The sequence below is a fragment of the Mercenaria mercenaria genome, chromosome 10 (genome assembly GCF_021730395.1).
Source record: "Mercenaria mercenaria strain notata chromosome 10, MADL_Memer_1, whole genome shotgun sequence".
Taxonomy (NCBI): domain Eukaryota; kingdom Metazoa; phylum Mollusca; class Bivalvia; order Venerida; family Veneridae; genus Mercenaria; species Mercenaria mercenaria.
Window position 1 is genome coordinate 16183491 of NC_069370.1, and position 17741 is coordinate 16201231.

Here is a 17741-nt window from a genome sequence, read left to right on the forward strand (position 1 = left end):
AAGTGTATGCTTAAGAAATGGTGATAAAAACTGTATCCCCCAAATCAGATTTGGAAAGAACTGATCAGCAACTTCCTCACAGTAGCAAATGACAAACAATATGAAAGAAAGCATGTCACATATACAGACAGTGTGTAATACAATAATAAGCACAGAAGCATACAAACAAGCAGATAGCACATACTAAGCAATCAGCCAAACAAGGTAAGCAGGGGCGATAGCATATTATTAAACTACAAAAACACGGCAAACTCAAAACATAATAATAGGCAAAAACAAAAGGAAAAGCAAAATAAAACATCAAAACAGGCTAATCAAAGCAACTCAGGAAGAAAAAGCTGGTCTGCGGGACCCACCAGCAGAAAGCTCCAGGCATTATTTACATGCAACACATTTACAACTGTTGCCGTCCCAGAACCCAAGTTAGTTTTTGAACCGATTAAAATCTGTTAGCTGCCTGAAGCTTTCTGGTAGCGAGTTCCACAGAACTGGTGCTGCATAATGGAACGAATTCTTACCATATGTTGTTGTCTTAACTTGAGGGACCTGTAGAATATTGGAATACCTGAAGTTATACTTTGAATCTTTTTTCACTACTAAATCTGACAGAACTGTAGGGGCCATATTATTTAAAATTTTAAAAGTTTCAATAGCTATTGTTCTAGTCCTTCTTAAGTGTAATGATGGTAACTTGGCCTTAAGTAGTAGGTTTTCATACGAACTATCATTATCATCATAAACAAATCTCAGAGCACGTTCTTGGATTTTTTCAATTTTTTTAGTATTACTGACTGAACAGAAATGCCAAGACAACGGACAAAAATTAAAGTTTGAGAGCACAAAGGTATGGAATATTGTTAATCTGTTAAGCTTACTTAAATTTTAACCAATACGTTTTAGGATATTTATTTGTTGAGCAGCCTTTTTACAAATATTATTTATATGAGAGTCAAAGTTTAAACTAAAGTCAATGTCAACACCCAGTAATTTCACAATATCTTCGCATTCAATAGTGGAACTACCGATTTTAAAAACAGGAACTTTATCATGTGTTTTTTTACCTACAGCAATTGCCTGGAATTTTTCCGGGTTAGCCTGCATACAGTTAAATCTAAACCAGTCAATTAAAGTATCACTTTCTGTTTGTAAAGTTGTGAGGAGCTCATCATAATTTGGTGTGTGAAATGAGAGTGTTGACATCAGCATAAATATAGAGGGTGCTATTGTTTATAAAGTAGAAAATATCATTTATAAAAACATTAAAAAGTAAAGGCCCAAGAATGGAACCTTGAGGCACTCCCTTATCTATTTCAGCCCAAGTACTTACAATGTTACCAATTTTAACCTGTTGTTTCCTATATGAAAGATAACTAGACATTAAGTTTATAGACTTATCAGTTAGACCATATATTTTGAGTTTACTAAGGAGAATGTTATGGGGCAGACAGTCGAATGCTTTTGACAAGTCCATCAGAATGGCAGCAACATATTCATTTGAGTCAAGGGCCGTTTTCCAATCCTCAAGAAGTTTCAATAGCGTCGTTTGGCAACCATAACCTTTTCTGAAAGCACATAGAAATTTGTCAAAAATAGAGTCAAAATAATTGCTAAGTTGTACTGACAGAACTTTTTCAAAAATTTTTGAGGGCACAGGCAAAATGCTAACTGGTCTATAGTTAGACTTTAGTAATGGATCATTCTTTCTGAAAACTGGCGTAACCTGAGCTTGCTTCAATCTGTCTGGAAAAATGCCCGAGATGATCAGTGTAACAGACTAACACATCATATATATCATATGGAACATATATTTTTTTTATTTCAACTTGTACATACGTACATCGTTGTAACGTATACATAGTATACACAAATAAAACATTTTATAGTCACGTTAACTATATATGGTACTAATTCTAGTTAATAAATAAACCAATATCATTTAAGGTTACAACCATTGCATAAATAGTCAGAAAAACACTCTAACTGAAACAGTAGTCGTTTCATCAGCGGTTTATGAGGATGAACTTTTATAACCATGTGGGTACTTATTTCATCCATAACATTTATATACATGCACAATATTCATAAAAGTGATATTATGCGCATTTTTAAGCATTAATCCAGCAACTGTCTTTAGGAAAAATAAACTGCATGCAAGAGTTACTTGCCTTCCCACTGAAAAAAATCTCAATCTAAATCAACACAACACAAGGGACATCACTGCAAAAATTATGATTTCATTAGCCCGATTTCTATGTTTCTAAAACATGCGTCATTTTCATAAATGTAATACCTTTAATGCAAGGCGACTGAAAATTGCTTCAATAGAACTTTAAGGTTTAGCAGTATATCACAAAACAACAGATTTTTTTAGCGAATGAACAGCATCTTGACAAACAACTTATCTGTCCAATACGTTCTGTCTCACGGAGTTGGATACTTAAAATATTCTAAATGAGTTGTCCCCCTTTAAATAAGAATGCCATTTGTAAAGAAATAAATGTAAACAATAGTAAAAACGATGTTTTACCTAGTTATGTAAAGTTTAAACACTCGCACGATGTTGCAAATGCATCAAAACGAAGACATGTAACAGCTTTTTAAAAATGGTGAGTTTTTAAAGGCGCTGGACTGTCCAGAAGTTTGGCCCCTTCATGTAGCCCCTTTCCGGAATTCACATACTGAGAAATTTTCCTCACTTATCAGGGGAAGGAAGTGTGCAAATACTACGATTAAGTCAGTTTCGCTGTTAGCGTTTTCTCCCCTTAGCGCTTTGATAACTCTTATCTCAAACAGTGATCAAGTAACAAGACATCATCACTTACATGCTTGATTGTCTATATACATTCAGTTAATATAAATGAATAGCATTCTTAATTCGGAATGTGAATGTTGTCACTGATGTTTTTCTTTAAACAAAATATTTTAGCAATTTATTTTCTGTGCTTTGCGCGAAACAATGGATACTTTTTCGCTCCTAATACGCAAGTGTTTCATTAGAAATTTATTCGTTTTATAGATTTCTGATCTGAAATTTTAATCCAACAAAAGTATTTAAACTGTACGAGAGGAAACATTTCAATACAAGATAGTGATATGTTTTGTGATAGTATTTATTATCAGATTTTTTTTTGAATAATTGATGTATTCTTCAGACTGAATGACAAGCAGATAGATCTATCAAGTTTACCAAATCTATTCAATAATTTCATTGCACATCTTTTAATAATATCATGTATTGGTATTCAAACAAATCAAAGTATACATGTGTATGTGTATGGATGAATGGCTATACCCTGTTTTAAATGTACGCATGCAGCTATGATAAAACATAGAGCTCTTATGAAATTTGATAATATTGAATTAGGTACATTATATACAATATCTGCCCATCTGTTTATAATATATCATCTCCAACACCATTCCCCTTATTTTCAGAGTCCTTATCTTTGCATCATCTTAACACACACTTATCAATAAGCATCAGTAGCTTGCGGAGTAACTTTTGTATTGATTCCTAGTGATTTCAGTCTTCTTTTAAGTTCTTTCGTGGTCATTTCACTGTCGGGTTTTTCATTTTCTTTTTCAAATTGCTTAAAAACTTAATTACTGACAAACTTTATGTTATGGACACATATTAGAATTTGCTGTTTTTAATGCTTTTCACGATGAAATATAAAATATAATTCCTTGTGCTTGTATTTTTATCTATAGTTATATTATTTTATGAATGTTTGCCCGGTCCTGAAGATTTTAAACGACATTTTGTAGAACGGCTTTAAGTACGTAGAAGAATGGTCACCATAGTAGAGTTTTTCGTTGAAAAATCATGATAAGTGTGACACGTTTTCCGTCTTTTACAGAAAAAAAATATATAAAAAAATGTCAGACAGATGACTCGAACACACTACCCTGCGGTTAGTGGCAAAACGCTTTGTCCGCATGATACATGATGGTATATTATTTATTAGCATTTCAATAGTTATATTGTTGTTTAGGTTCGGACACCGAAAATTTATTTACGAAAACATGCGGAATATTCATGAGTGACAGGTCAATACTTACGGACAATACGTAAATATATTATATAGTTTAATTAGAGAATTATTTTCTTTCCTTGTTTCTTATTATTTTTAATAAAGGGTAAACCATGAAAAAAATAAAACCTAAAATGTTGACCCAAATGAACACAGGTGGTAATTATTAGTTATCGATTCTCCATTCATTATGAAACACATGTGCATCTGTCCACTGTTAATTACATCTAATTAAGAGATAAACATCTTTTTGGCGTAAAACGGCACGCACTAGAAAACTGCTATCAATTTTGTAATCTCATATTAATTCTTTGAAAGGCATTTAAGTTTAATACTACATTGTCAAAAATTATAGCCATTCAGATTTCGAAAAATGTAGGAATATTTCAATTCTTTCTTTGCGAGATTTTTTTACAATTGGTTATTCCATTTAATTATTAGAACATTTTACAAGGTGCGTATAAAAAAACCCTACAAATCATAGTCAATATCTTGTCAATTTTCTTTTAATTCTAATTCACTGATACAATTCACTGATACTTTGACATAAATCACGCATTTAAATTCAAATACTTATGTCATACATTGGCACGTGTCACGATGTTATACCTTTCATTCATACATGCCGTGATTCGGATGGCAACATACGTGTCCCTTTAGAATATAATTAACATACTTTAATTTCTGCGTACACTGATTTAAGGCATATGACCATAAAATTTATAATGCTAATATTTTTTTAATACAATACGCTGTCCCGTGCCACGATGATATATACATGTATACAAGAAACAGGATGCTACCTGACCAAAATGACACTTTAAATTTAAATTTAATAAATAAATTAATTAAATAAAGTTTAAATAAACTTATTCACTGAAACACCCAGTCATTTTGTCAAAATAAGTCATAATAAATATATTGTATTATTATTTTGGTTATTACTGTAACGCAACTACAGAGCTACTTTCATTTTTATTTTCGATTTTTTAAAAGCATATCTCAGTATTTTCAAAGGAAAATGCCACGAAAACTTTAAAAAGAAAAAAAACTTTTAAAAAAACATTGGTCAGAGGGAACGCACCTAAAAATCATGCTAAACTAAATAATTATACAATCATGTATTCCTATTCCGATACGGCTCTATCTTATCGTAAAACTTAGCACGTTTTAGTCAATATACAGAAAGCGTTGAAACTCTGTTTTTAAACTAATTTAGAAGCAAGAAAGAAATAACTTATTTTATAATAAAATATATGTCTAGAATGTGCATGGCGGGAACTTTCCAAATATATCAGGGATGGAAATTTAACTTTAATATTTCCATCAAAATAATCAGTAAAAACAGGGTTATCGTGTAATTCTGCCAAATATATATAGGGAGTATATTGAATTTGAGAGACTTTTTTCAAACGAATTTAGAAGCAACCAAATATTTACTTATTTTGAAGAAAAATATACCATCGTAAAGGTATTGAATTGTTTTTTAAGGAAATATAAGGGATGGTACAATAGAATAAATAGAAATGTGTAATTTATGACATTTTCTATGGTAAATGTATCATTTTCCTATATAAATCAATGTAAGTTTAGGAATAGGATTTATCAGTTGCGCTGTCCGGTGGCTTATAAGAATATGTGCCGTAGATGTACTGATAAGATCGCCAAAGAGGAGAATTGTTCAACATGATACATATATGAATAAATTGACAATTGTTTTGTACAATAATATAAATGTTTTATATGCTGTTATATTTTCATGTAAAACAATGCTTTCTTTCTATGATTTGATGACGTTCGAACTTTTTTCTCCGAAACATGGACCTATACCTTAAGATGCGCATAATGTCACTTTAAATTAGCATTAAAATACATGTATTGCTAACTAAGTATAAAATATACACTGTATTTAACTTTGAGCTTTGCCAGCTAACAGCTGACATGCATTAATGAAAATTTAAGCACTTAATATTGAGGTTCTTATAAAGTTAATGCATTTTTCATATACTTTGCTAGCAATGTTAACATATTTGTATTTTCCGTTTGGCCTAGTGTAATAATATATTTTAATAAACTTTTTGCGAATTTCATCAAAACAAGGACAAATTAATACAAAATGATATTCATCTTCTAAATCTAGCCTATTGCAACATAAACAGTATCTTTCATTTCTTGGAATTCTGTTTCTTGAATATATACCTGTATGAATTCTCAAAGAATGGGCCGAAATTCTAATGCGTGTTAGGTACATTCTTAAACAAGGTGGTACAAGGTCTAAATACGATTCATAAGAAAATGTTGTTTTACAATAATTATGAAATATATGAAACATAAATAATATATATTAAAAGGACTAGTTTATAAATCTCTCTCATTCCCCTACCCTGAGTTTGACGAATCACTCCTACAGGAATATTAATAAATTAAAGACCCCATATTAAACGGGTTTTTTTCTGTACTGTCTACATTTTTCTTTTTATTATCAAACTCTAATACTATTATATAATTAAAAACATATGCATTCAATTTGAATAACACAACTAAAACATATAAGAGAGATCGCCATGACGTCACGCATTAACACCTGTTTATCTGGTGGTGGACAAAACAAATGTTCTTACATCGTTTGTGTATGGAATCGGAATTTTTCATTTTTAATAACCTAAGATTAAAACCGGACTTACTGTTTACGTCCGTAAAGACGCAATTGCCTCAATCTGGCGAAAGAACACCTCCAATTTTGTTTCTACATTGCAATTAAAATATGTGTATTAATATTATTATTTGCACTCGAAAAAAAAACACAATTCCCAAAGGGGTCCGTAACGGGTATACAATTAATGTATTGAGCTTTTTGGAACTTCGGCAAATAGTTCATAGGGTCCTTTTTGATGTTGTCTAAAATGTCAGTCTATGCCTCTAATGTCAGATATTTTCGTATTTGAGAGCTTCAGACCTAAGCATTTTAGAAATATTTTCAAAGTTAATTTCGTGTTATAAATATTGATTCTACGGAAGCATGAATGGGCCACCAGAGGCTAATACGTTTTAGTATGTTACGGCTATGAAAAGGATATGCTGTGAAAATGTGAATGTAAAACATGTTGTAAATGGAAATGGTGGAGCTTATATTCAGTCAAATGTTCAGCGTAGACATGAATTTTGCTGCCGTTTTACTATCGCTTACAGATGTAATATACTGGTGGAAAGATCGTCACTTTAGGTTTACAATTAGGTGATATTTACTATAGAACAGAACATTCTACGTGCGCTCATACTGTTAGTGAACATTACTGGTAATGAACAAATTACTAAATCTTGCATCTAACTATCATACTATGACTTGATTATACGGGTAATATACGACTAAGATAGTGCAAGAGAGAACTGGTTATGGTGTTACAAGCCTTAGTAATTTTAGTATTTGTTTCTGTATTGCAATGTATGACTGAAAAATTGTTGAGAAAGACGTTAAACCCGAACACACACACACACACACTCTGTATTGCAATGAAAATATATGAGTGTATTAAGATTATTATTTGCACTCCAAAAAAAACCCACACAATTTGATTCGTTCTTATCAAATTTTGTTGCCGCTTTACTATCGCTTATCTGTATTCAAATGCCAAATGTAATATACCGGTGGAAAGGTCGTCACTTTAGATTTACAATGACACCCTGATCACAATACTGGTTTGTTTGTAGAAGTCGTAGGGGCTTGTTGTCATTACTCTGTTCAGGAGCTCAGTTAACAGATTTTTTCGACTTAACTCGCATACATTGATATTTACTATAGAACAGAACATTCCACGTGCGCTCATACTGTTAGTGAACATTATTGGTAATGAACAAATTACTAAATCTTGCATCTAACGATACTATGACTTGATTATACGGGTAATATACGACTAAGATAGTGCAAGAGAGAACTGGTTATGGTGTTACAAGCCTTAGTAATTTTAGTATTTGTTTATGTATTGCAATGAAAATATATGAGTGTATTAAGATTATTATTTGCACTCAAAAAAAAAAAAGAAAACACAATTCCCACAGGGGTCCGTAACGGGTATACAATGTATGGATATTTTGGAACTTTGCAAATCGTTCATAGGGTCCTTTTTGATGTTGTCTTTAAATGTCGGTTTATGCCTCTAATGTCAGATATTTTAGTATTTGAGAGCTTCAGACCTAAGCATTTTAGAAATATTTTCAAAATTAATTTCGTATTATAAATGTTGATTCTACGGAAGCGTGAATGGGCCACCAGAGGCTAATACGTTTTAGTACGTTACGGCTATGGAAAGGATATGCTATGAAAATGTGAATGTAAAACATGTTGTAAATGGAAATAGTGGAGCTTATGTTTAGTTACAATGTTCAGCGTAGACATGTATTTTGCAAGTTACTTGCTTAGATATTCAATAATCTTTCAATATGAGAATAGATTCTTGCACACCTGTCCAACTGACATTAGATTCGTTCATATCAAATTTTGTTGCCGTTTTACTATCGCTTATCTGTATTCAAATACCAAATGTAATATACTGGTGGAAAGGTCGTCACTTTAGGTTTACAGTGACATCCTGATCACAAAACTGGTGTGTTTGTAGAAGTCGTTGAGGCCTGTTCAGAAGCCCAGTTAACAGATTTTTTCGACTTACCTTGTATACATTGATATTTGCTTTAGAACAGAACACGTGCGTTTATACTGTTAGCGAACATTATTGGTAATGAACAAATTGCTAAGTTACTATGACTTGATTATGCGGGTAATATACCACTAAGATATGTTGCTCTTTATGTATAAGCGTAGCATTTTAACACAGGCATTTTTGGTTTACTTTCCAGAATTTCATTCATTTGTAGAACTTTATTGCGCAAGATTTATATACCCCTTTCAGAAAAATGAAACTCACGATGAATTATTTTACCAAGCAGAGAAACGCAAGACAAGCTTTATTCAGTGATGCATATAATATTTTTGCAGTTGAAACGGCGATCTACGTAGTGTTTGTCTCTCTACTTCGTGTGTTTTAAGCGTGTGAATTACAATAAGAGATGTATCGCTTTGGAATCGGTGCAGTAGTAAGGACAGGAGGGTGTTCTCAATTTAGACAGAAATCAAAATTTGATATTGCAAAAGTTAATACACATGACCTATTAAATATATTTGGTGCTGACTGTTTCTTTGCATCACTAAACTCATCCTTATACGGCTCAGCGCAAGAGAGAACTGGTTACGGTATTACATGCCTTAGTTAATTTAGTATTTCGACGCCCCAGAATAAGATAAGTGTTAGTTACGCCCTTTTATGAATTATACATTTTTCAAAAGTACATACCAAGGGACATTATCCTATTAAAAAAGTGTGTTACAAACTGCTGCGTTGACCAAATTCACCAATAATAAAAGGGCGTAAGTAAAGAGTTTTTTTCAGAATCATAGTAATAGAAGGGCGTATCTGCACTTAAATGTTGTAGCAGAAGGGTCCACTTACGCCCTTCTGTTACTTCTATAGAATATTAGAAGGGCGTATCTGTCATAGACAATTGTTTTGTTTTTTGTTTGTTTGTTTGTTTTTTTTTCGTTTTGCTGAAAACTATGATTTTCCACTTACGCCCTTTTAATTTTGAGGCGTCGATTTATGTGCTGCGTGTTAGCTGTAAAAGGTCTCCCCGTACTTGGACTCAGTGTTGTTGTATTTCCTTGACACTCAGGACCATGGTTAATATTCATTTTTACCGTTATAGAATTTCGCTTAAGCCGGTACCAGGGGTGTTAAAGGTGTTGCACATTTCATCACCTTGCATGAACAGACTGCATGTTATGCTTCCAAAGGATCTTTTCTTGGAATTTATTAACTATCACAACTGCGGTCTTTCTGGTCGTTCGGGATCATTGATTTCAACTCATTTAGATTTGAAGATTGAATGCTGCTTAAGCCGGTGCTAGGGGGCGTAGGCAGTGTTGCATTTTCCATTACTGCTCATGAACAGACTCAATCAAACCGAGTCTGCAATTTGCACTGTTTGCCTTGTTCTCGGTGCTTCCGAGGGATCTACTTTCCAGATTTTATTTAAGTGGCGGCCTTGTGGTGGCTATAAAATGTCTCCTTGCACTTGGACTCAGAGTTCTTATATATGTATATATTTGTTGGACCGCCTCAATAGCCTAGTGGTAGAGTGTCCGCTTTGAGTGCTGGAGGTCTGGGGTTCGATCCCTAGCCGCGTCATACTAAAGACGTGAAAAATGGTAGCTCCCTTGCTTGGGACTCAGCATTGAAAAGGTAGTATCAAGAGGTAAAATAAGCACAGGTAAGTATTTGTTACTGGATACCTAGTTTGTCACACAAGAGCTTTGTAGCTCGTGTTATATGTTGGATTATATGCAGCGTTAAATAAAGCTTACCTTTACCTTTAACCTTTACCTTCAAGGAGAAGATTCATTTTACTGTAATACAAGTCCGCTTCAACTGGAGCTAGGGTGCGTGAGGGGTGTTGTGCATTTCATTACCTCGATCAAACACAGTTTGCTAGTATGTTGCTAGGTTGTGTTTCTTCCAAAGGATCTTTTCTTAAATCTTATTATATACATTTCATTGAAACCTTTAAAAGACTAGTTACATATTTAGCAAAACGAAATCATCGTAGCAGTGGTGATATTTAATGGTAAACGTTCGTATCATAATAATAATGTCTTCAGATGCTTTACAAGTGTTAGATCCGGGATGTACTGAGATGTATCTTCTGCACAAAACAGTGGAAACGGAACGATGCAGTATACTAGTAAACAGATAAATGGTATAAGAATACTTGTACATATATTCATTTGCTTAATGGTAGAATGTCAGTTATGAGTGCGAGAGGTCGAGAATTCGATATTTGCCACGTCATATCAAAGACAGGTAAAATGAGACTGGTAGCTGCCTTGATTGGCACTCAGTATTTTAAGGGTTGTACAAGGATTTGAATTACCCAAGGTAAGTATCTTTCACTGGATACCTATTTTGTCGTACAAGAGCTTTATAGCCCTAGTTATCTATTGATTTAGCCTTACTTGTGCGGCTTATAAGAATGGCTTATTTCATTATTTGAACAGTTGTCATTCCTACTGACGGGACTGTGACAGTCAAAATTTATCACGCTGGCACTAAACGTTCTATTATTTGGACTACCGTTGGTTATATGCGATGTAAAATAATGCTCAAGTTTAGCTTTTATACATAATTTAATGTCTGTGCAATGCAAAGAACTAGTTACATAGAGGATATTACATGAGTGTGTGTTTGATATTGAATTTATTAAACGAGTTTAATAAATTCAATGTGGAAAATCACAAATGTAATTATAATATTATTTTTATCACATGTTAGCTTTTCTTGTCGAAACATAAAAAGCCTGCTTTCTTTAACAATTATAAACAAGTCAATTTGACCAACGTCCCTTATATTGTAAACGACGTCGACGTCAAAGCTTTATTACACTAGTGTATTATCATTTTTATGTAATGGCTTTACTACACTCCCGCGACGTCAAACATGTGATAAATGGTATTGTCAAATTATAATTTATGCTCTTTAGTGAAATACTGAGTTTTATCAGTGAAATAAAATTAATATTTTTACTGTTTCAAACAGTGAAAATATCATTTTTATTTTTCACTGGTACGTTACTACACTTGAATGTGAAATGATATGAATTATAAATGATAGAAAAATCTTGTAAATATTCTTCAGTAAATGTATAAATGTATAAAAACAATACCAGGATAATAAATATTTACATTCTATTATAAATGAATGTAAAAGAAATCGGGAAACGTAATAGAATTATTTACATTTTTTCTACAAAGATATTCTGACGTCACGATATTATGACGTCATGATGCGATGCACGTGACGTTGCGCGGACAAACTGGATATAATTTGGTTAAAACCGTAAAAATGCATAAAATAAATAGATTTTTTTTTGTTTCAGTGTAACATCGAAATATATTTCACTCGTGAACACCACTGCGCCACTCTTGAAAATATTGCATATTGTGTTTTTTCGAGGTGATATTAAGGCTGATCACTACCAAATAGAATGTAAGCCTCCGCAGGTCTATCACAAGTAGTCCAAATATAAATACTACTAATCTTTTTTCCTTTCCTTGTGCATTTTCTCGACAGCAACGTGCTTACTTTTACCCTACCGCGTTTCAGTATGTATCACCTTACATTCTATAAAAATCAGCATGCTAGGTAAAAATGGCGATGTAAGAATTTAAAGGTTACATTCTACCAATTCAATTCCTTATTTATTCCATATTAATAACAAAACATTCAGACCTCATTTTCAGCACTTTAGAGCATTTCAATGATATGAAAATCATATATGGTCATTTAGTATAACATGTCTTCTTATCAAAAATAGAAAAATACTGACATGTTATGTTGAATATAAGAAAAATAATCTGTTCTGAGAAACATCACCCTCTAAAAATGCACCCATGAAAACAGCCGTTTAGCAGTTACGCGTAGGTAGACATTTTTCGCAAAGAATAAAACTTATTCCAAGAAATTTACAATGAAAATGGTCTAGATCTATTCTCAATACTATAAGCAATAAACATAAGCCAAAAATTTAACTGTCACCTCCTCATGTCACTCATTATACCAGATTTCATCCATAGCATGGAACTACATTTTGGACTACTTCACATGTAACACTGAGTAGTCACTTCCGGTTTGGTGTAATCAGTCCTTAAAGAAACATTTTTCATACTCAAAATGTGTTATTTTCACTTAAATTGTACCAGTAACCTAAATGCATGAAAAAAAATACCAGTTTCAGTTTGATACAATCAATTTTCAAGGTTTTATGGCTTTTTCAGTAACGTATGCTAGCGCGCCGAATTTCCTGGGAAAAAGCTGCGTGACATCATTTTTGACCACTTTTCCTTGCTTGAGCTTATTTTTGCCATATTTTATCAAGTTTTACCATAAACTACACTCAAATCATACACTGTTACTGTAAAATATACCCAAACTCACCCCTGACACCTAAAACATACCAATATTTAGTCAATAAATATGCATTTTTTGAAAAAAAATACACCCCAAACAGTGATTTTGAAATATTTTTAGTTTTTCTTCTTTTTATCTGCTAAATTGCACTGAAATTGTCATCTTCTATCATAATCTGGCCAAACTAGCCTGTTTACATCCACATCTAAACAAGTTTAAATTTTTACCCCTGCACAACTTATAGGTTACATTCTACCAATTCAATTCCTTATTTATTTCGTATTAATAACAAAACATTCAGACCTCATTTTCAGCACTTTAGAGCATTTCAATGATATGAAAACCATATATGGTCATTTAGTATAACATGTCTTCTTATCAAAAATAGAAAAATATTGACATGTTATGTTGAATATAAGAATAATCTGTTCTGAGAAACTTCACCCTCTAAAAATGCACCCATGAAAACAGCCGTTTAGCAGTTACGCGTAGGTAGACATTTTTCGCAAAGAATAAAACTTATTCCAAGAAATTTACAATGAAAATGGTCTAGATCTATTCTCAATACTATAAGCAATAAACATAAGCCAAAAATTGAACTGTCACCTCCTCATGTCACTCATTATACCAGATTTCATCCATAGCATGGAACTACATTTTGGACTACTTCATATGTAACACTGAGTAGTCACTTCCGGTTTGGTGTAATCCGTCCTAATGTCTCAAAAAAGAGAAATTGAAAGAAGCGAAAAGTAGTAAATTCAGCGGGTTGTATTTAACGAACTGTAGTTTTCTTATATAAAAGTTAACACTCCCTTTTCTTTTTGTTTTTCTAAAGTAGCGATCTAGTTCTTTATGGGAATATAAGTCTCTGAAAAACTGATATGCTAGAAAATGTCGAAAAACCGTTGTGAAGTAAGTGGATTTTATTTGAAATAAAGAACAGCTGGATTTAGTGGTGTTCAGCATTAATACATGAACTGCTTTATCGAATTATTATATTTTCGTCTTGAATCAAGTTGTTCCTTGCTGCGCTTGATCTTTGTTTGCAAATTACCGGTCCCCGATTAATTTACATAACCGAAGAGGTGATACAGGAACCAAGAAACATGTCGGACCTTGAAAGTTCTAAAATGAAAAAAGTGACAGATGTAGATTACGAAAAGCTGACTGACGTTCAAAAAATGTACATGAAAAGAATTGAGCGTTTTAACAAAGGTAGAGCCACAGAACATATTGTTCAGAGAACATCCAAACGAAAATATGCAGGGTTCTTCTTTGCCACTGTAGTAGGAATCTGTATCCTTCATGACCTTATAACAAGACTATTTATTTTAGGCAAAGAATATAAAATACACAGATTGGCAACTGGAGATAATCTCGTGTTAGCGCGTTATCTTATTTCAAAGCGTTTGCTGACGATCAATTGTGATGAAATCGACAGACGCTTACTGAAGTAAAAATGGGCAGTAGGGCCGGCGCATAAATTATAAACCGAATCGAGTCCATTTTTTAAACGACAACTGTTGATTTCTCAGACTTCCAATCATAAATTCATTCCTTCCCCTTGTAGAAAATACTAATAACATTAAAAAAAACACGCTATTATCATTATAAATAAATGATTTGATAGAAAGTTCTCTTATTTCAAAGCGTTCCCCGACTTGATCAATTGTGATCAAATCAACAGAAGCTTACTACAACGATATCTCATTCGGTTGCAACCTGATGATGGCGAGGTTTGTTCTATATGCCATTCAAGATTCCGATCTATTTATTTTTATAGCACGCGCTCTTTGTTTTAGGGGATATGGGGTATGAATCAGTGGTTTAATTTTGGGTCAGGGCCCCAAAATATACTCTAGCTATTGTGGTCAGCTGTGGCAACGTTTCTTGTAGAAAGAAAAAAAATTATATATTACAGTATGCATTTGGTTACTGGCTGGCGACCACCAAATCCGGATGACCACCAAACTGGACAATCCTGTAAACATTATTTCGGTCTGTAACATTGCTTATCTCATTACGATCAAATGGACACTTGATTTTCAACTACTCAGCGAAGTTACAACAGTTTAATTTGAATATATTACTTGAAATCCTAATTTCATTTCGTCTGCACTCTGTAACATGTCGGGGGAAGTCGGAAGTAGCACGATGCGCATGCGCAGTATTTCAGTGAGGTCTCGCCACTAAATTTAAAGGCCCCATGCAAATTTGAGGTAGGCAAACGAGACGTTTAGTAAACACTTAAACCAGGGAAATACAGCATTGATAATTTAGTACATGATTTTAATACACCCATAAACACATTTTCATATCAAAATATCCACTTTGAAAAGTGAGATTTTAAAAGATTTAGTCAAGAAAGAATTGGATACCATTAAATTATCGATACAAGAGAGGTAACTCGTACAATTCTATGTCTCAGACACAGTGTACGACTACTTTCCCTTAGTTGAAAATTAACCGTAAAGTGTCCAGTTGTAGGATGCTAGCCAGTACAGAAATATCGTTGAAAATGGGGTTATTGTCTTGTACCAGTATACCAGTTAAAACAGACAAGCTCAATACAGGTCTTAGATTTTAAGTTAGACTAGCTCCTAGACTCTGATATATCTGTTTTTACATTTTTATGCTTGAATGTAGTGAACTGACTTACTGAGCCAGTCTATATCCTATGTCCAGTCCAATATCATATGATAATTGTAACATCATTGCTCTGTGAAAATCTCTGCAATAGACTGGCTTTTGTCTCTATGAAATGGAATTACACAAAAAAGGGGAAGCATGAAGAAATGTACTATTATCAGTGTAGTCTAATTTTAAGTACTGCAGTATGTACAAAATGTATGAGTTTTCCTTGACATATGTGTCAGATTTTTACACAATATTTGCTGTGAAACAAGAACGGCTTGGAGAGGAATTTGATCAGAGATACACAGAACAAAAAGCACAGAGTGGATAGTATACATCTGCATGGTGCAAGGATAGATGAGGAACTTCGGAAAAAAATATATAAGATGTGAAAAAAAAATGATCTTAGGGTTGTATCACAATAGTAACAAAATCCTGGAAAGTGACATATTCATGATCATGGATGTGTTTGTGTGAACATGTATTTAACATACAGGATGTTTACGAACAATTACACATTTGCAGCCCAGAGATAGAGGTCATCAACTATGGACACTTAAAACAGAAAGAACTTCACTAGCTGTTTTGCCAACATGGCGATAAATGTCTTCACTGATTTAAAAAAAAAATCCCTAGAATATAATTAGTAGCAGGAAGTGCTTTTGACTTGTATCTGTTTCATTTTTGGCATCTTAAAATGTTCATTTTCACAGTACATGTATATAAGAGAACTTATTGGGACTACTTTTTATGCCCCAACACATTGTGGGGGGGGGGGGCATATAGCGTTGCTGCTGACCGTATGTCCCGAAATCTTGTGTGTCCAACTCCTCCCACACTATTTGCCTGATTTACTTCAAACTTTCACAGATGAACAACATAGATGTGTAGATGACCATAAATGAAGGAATTTTTCTGTGACTATTTTTACTACAATAATGGTCCTTTGATAGTTTTGCTATATAGAATATATATATAGAGAGAGAGAGAGAGAGAGAGAGAGAGAGAGAGAGAGAGAGAGAGAAATCTTGTGTGTCCAACTCCTCTCAAATTATTAGCCTGATTTGCTTCAAACTTTCACAGATGAACAAACTTGATGTGCAGATGACCGTAAAGGAAGGAATTTTTTTGTAATTATTTATACTGCAGTTATGGCCCTTTGATAGTTTTTGCTATATAGAGGATGGCACAGTATGTGGGGGCATCTGTGTCCTATGGACACAATTCTAGTTTGTACTGCAAGACCACTTCTCATTTATATATATTGTGCATCTTGAACCATATTTGAACCGTTATATATATTGTTTTCATTTTTTAATTCATGGAAATACATTTTATAAAGATGATGCATATTGTAGTGTTTTTTTCTTCAGAATATAAATGTTTTCAAGTTGACTGAACCCTTACCTTGCTAAATTTCTATGTTGAACTTGTCCATCTTCCAGTGTGGAAAGTACCATTAACAGTTAAAAGGGGTGCTTACCAAAAAGATACTGACTGAATAGCAAACAGTGCAGATCATGATCCGACTGCACAGATGTGCAGGCTGATCATGATCTACACTGGTCGCAAAGGCAGAATCAACCGTGTCCAGCATATTAAGGGTTAATGCAAAGGCATTTGTTTATGGTAAATATACTCAAGAAATTTAAAACGAGGCATATAGGACAGGTGCCATTTGTTGCCATCTCCCTAGTTGGGTGTTTGATCATGTGATTACCACTTAAGCAGGAAATACTTAGCATAGTAGAAATACTTCTACTTTTAAGTCTTTGACAAGAATGAAAACCAGTTATGATTTCAGTAAACATTTCCTTTACTTTAGAAAAGTGTAGCAAGTTTGATAATGGTGGCTCCATACTTTGTAATCAACATCAGTACAAAGTTTTGTTTTGATTTTGTAAATTCTTTTTAGCTCACCTGTCACATAGTGACAAGGTGAGCTTTTGTGATCTCCCTTTGTCCGTCGTCCGTCCGTCAACAATTTCTTGTCAGCACAATAGTGGTTTCATTTATGATTTTATTTTAACCAAACTTGCACACAACTTGTATCACCATA

General features: G+C 33.3%; 1 long non-coding RNA gene across 1 annotated transcript; it reads left to right on the forward strand.

Annotated features, from left to right (window-relative positions):
- Positions 1 to 14075: 14075 nt before the first annotated feature.
- LOC123544375 (uncharacterized) lies at positions 14076 to 17028 on the forward strand. The gene is made up of 2 exons (XR_006685094.2): positions 14076 to 14344; positions 15925 to 17028. It is a non-coding gene; the product is annotated as an uncharacterized LOC123544375 (long non-coding RNA).
- The last annotated feature ends 713 nt before the right edge of the window (positions 17029 to 17741 follow it).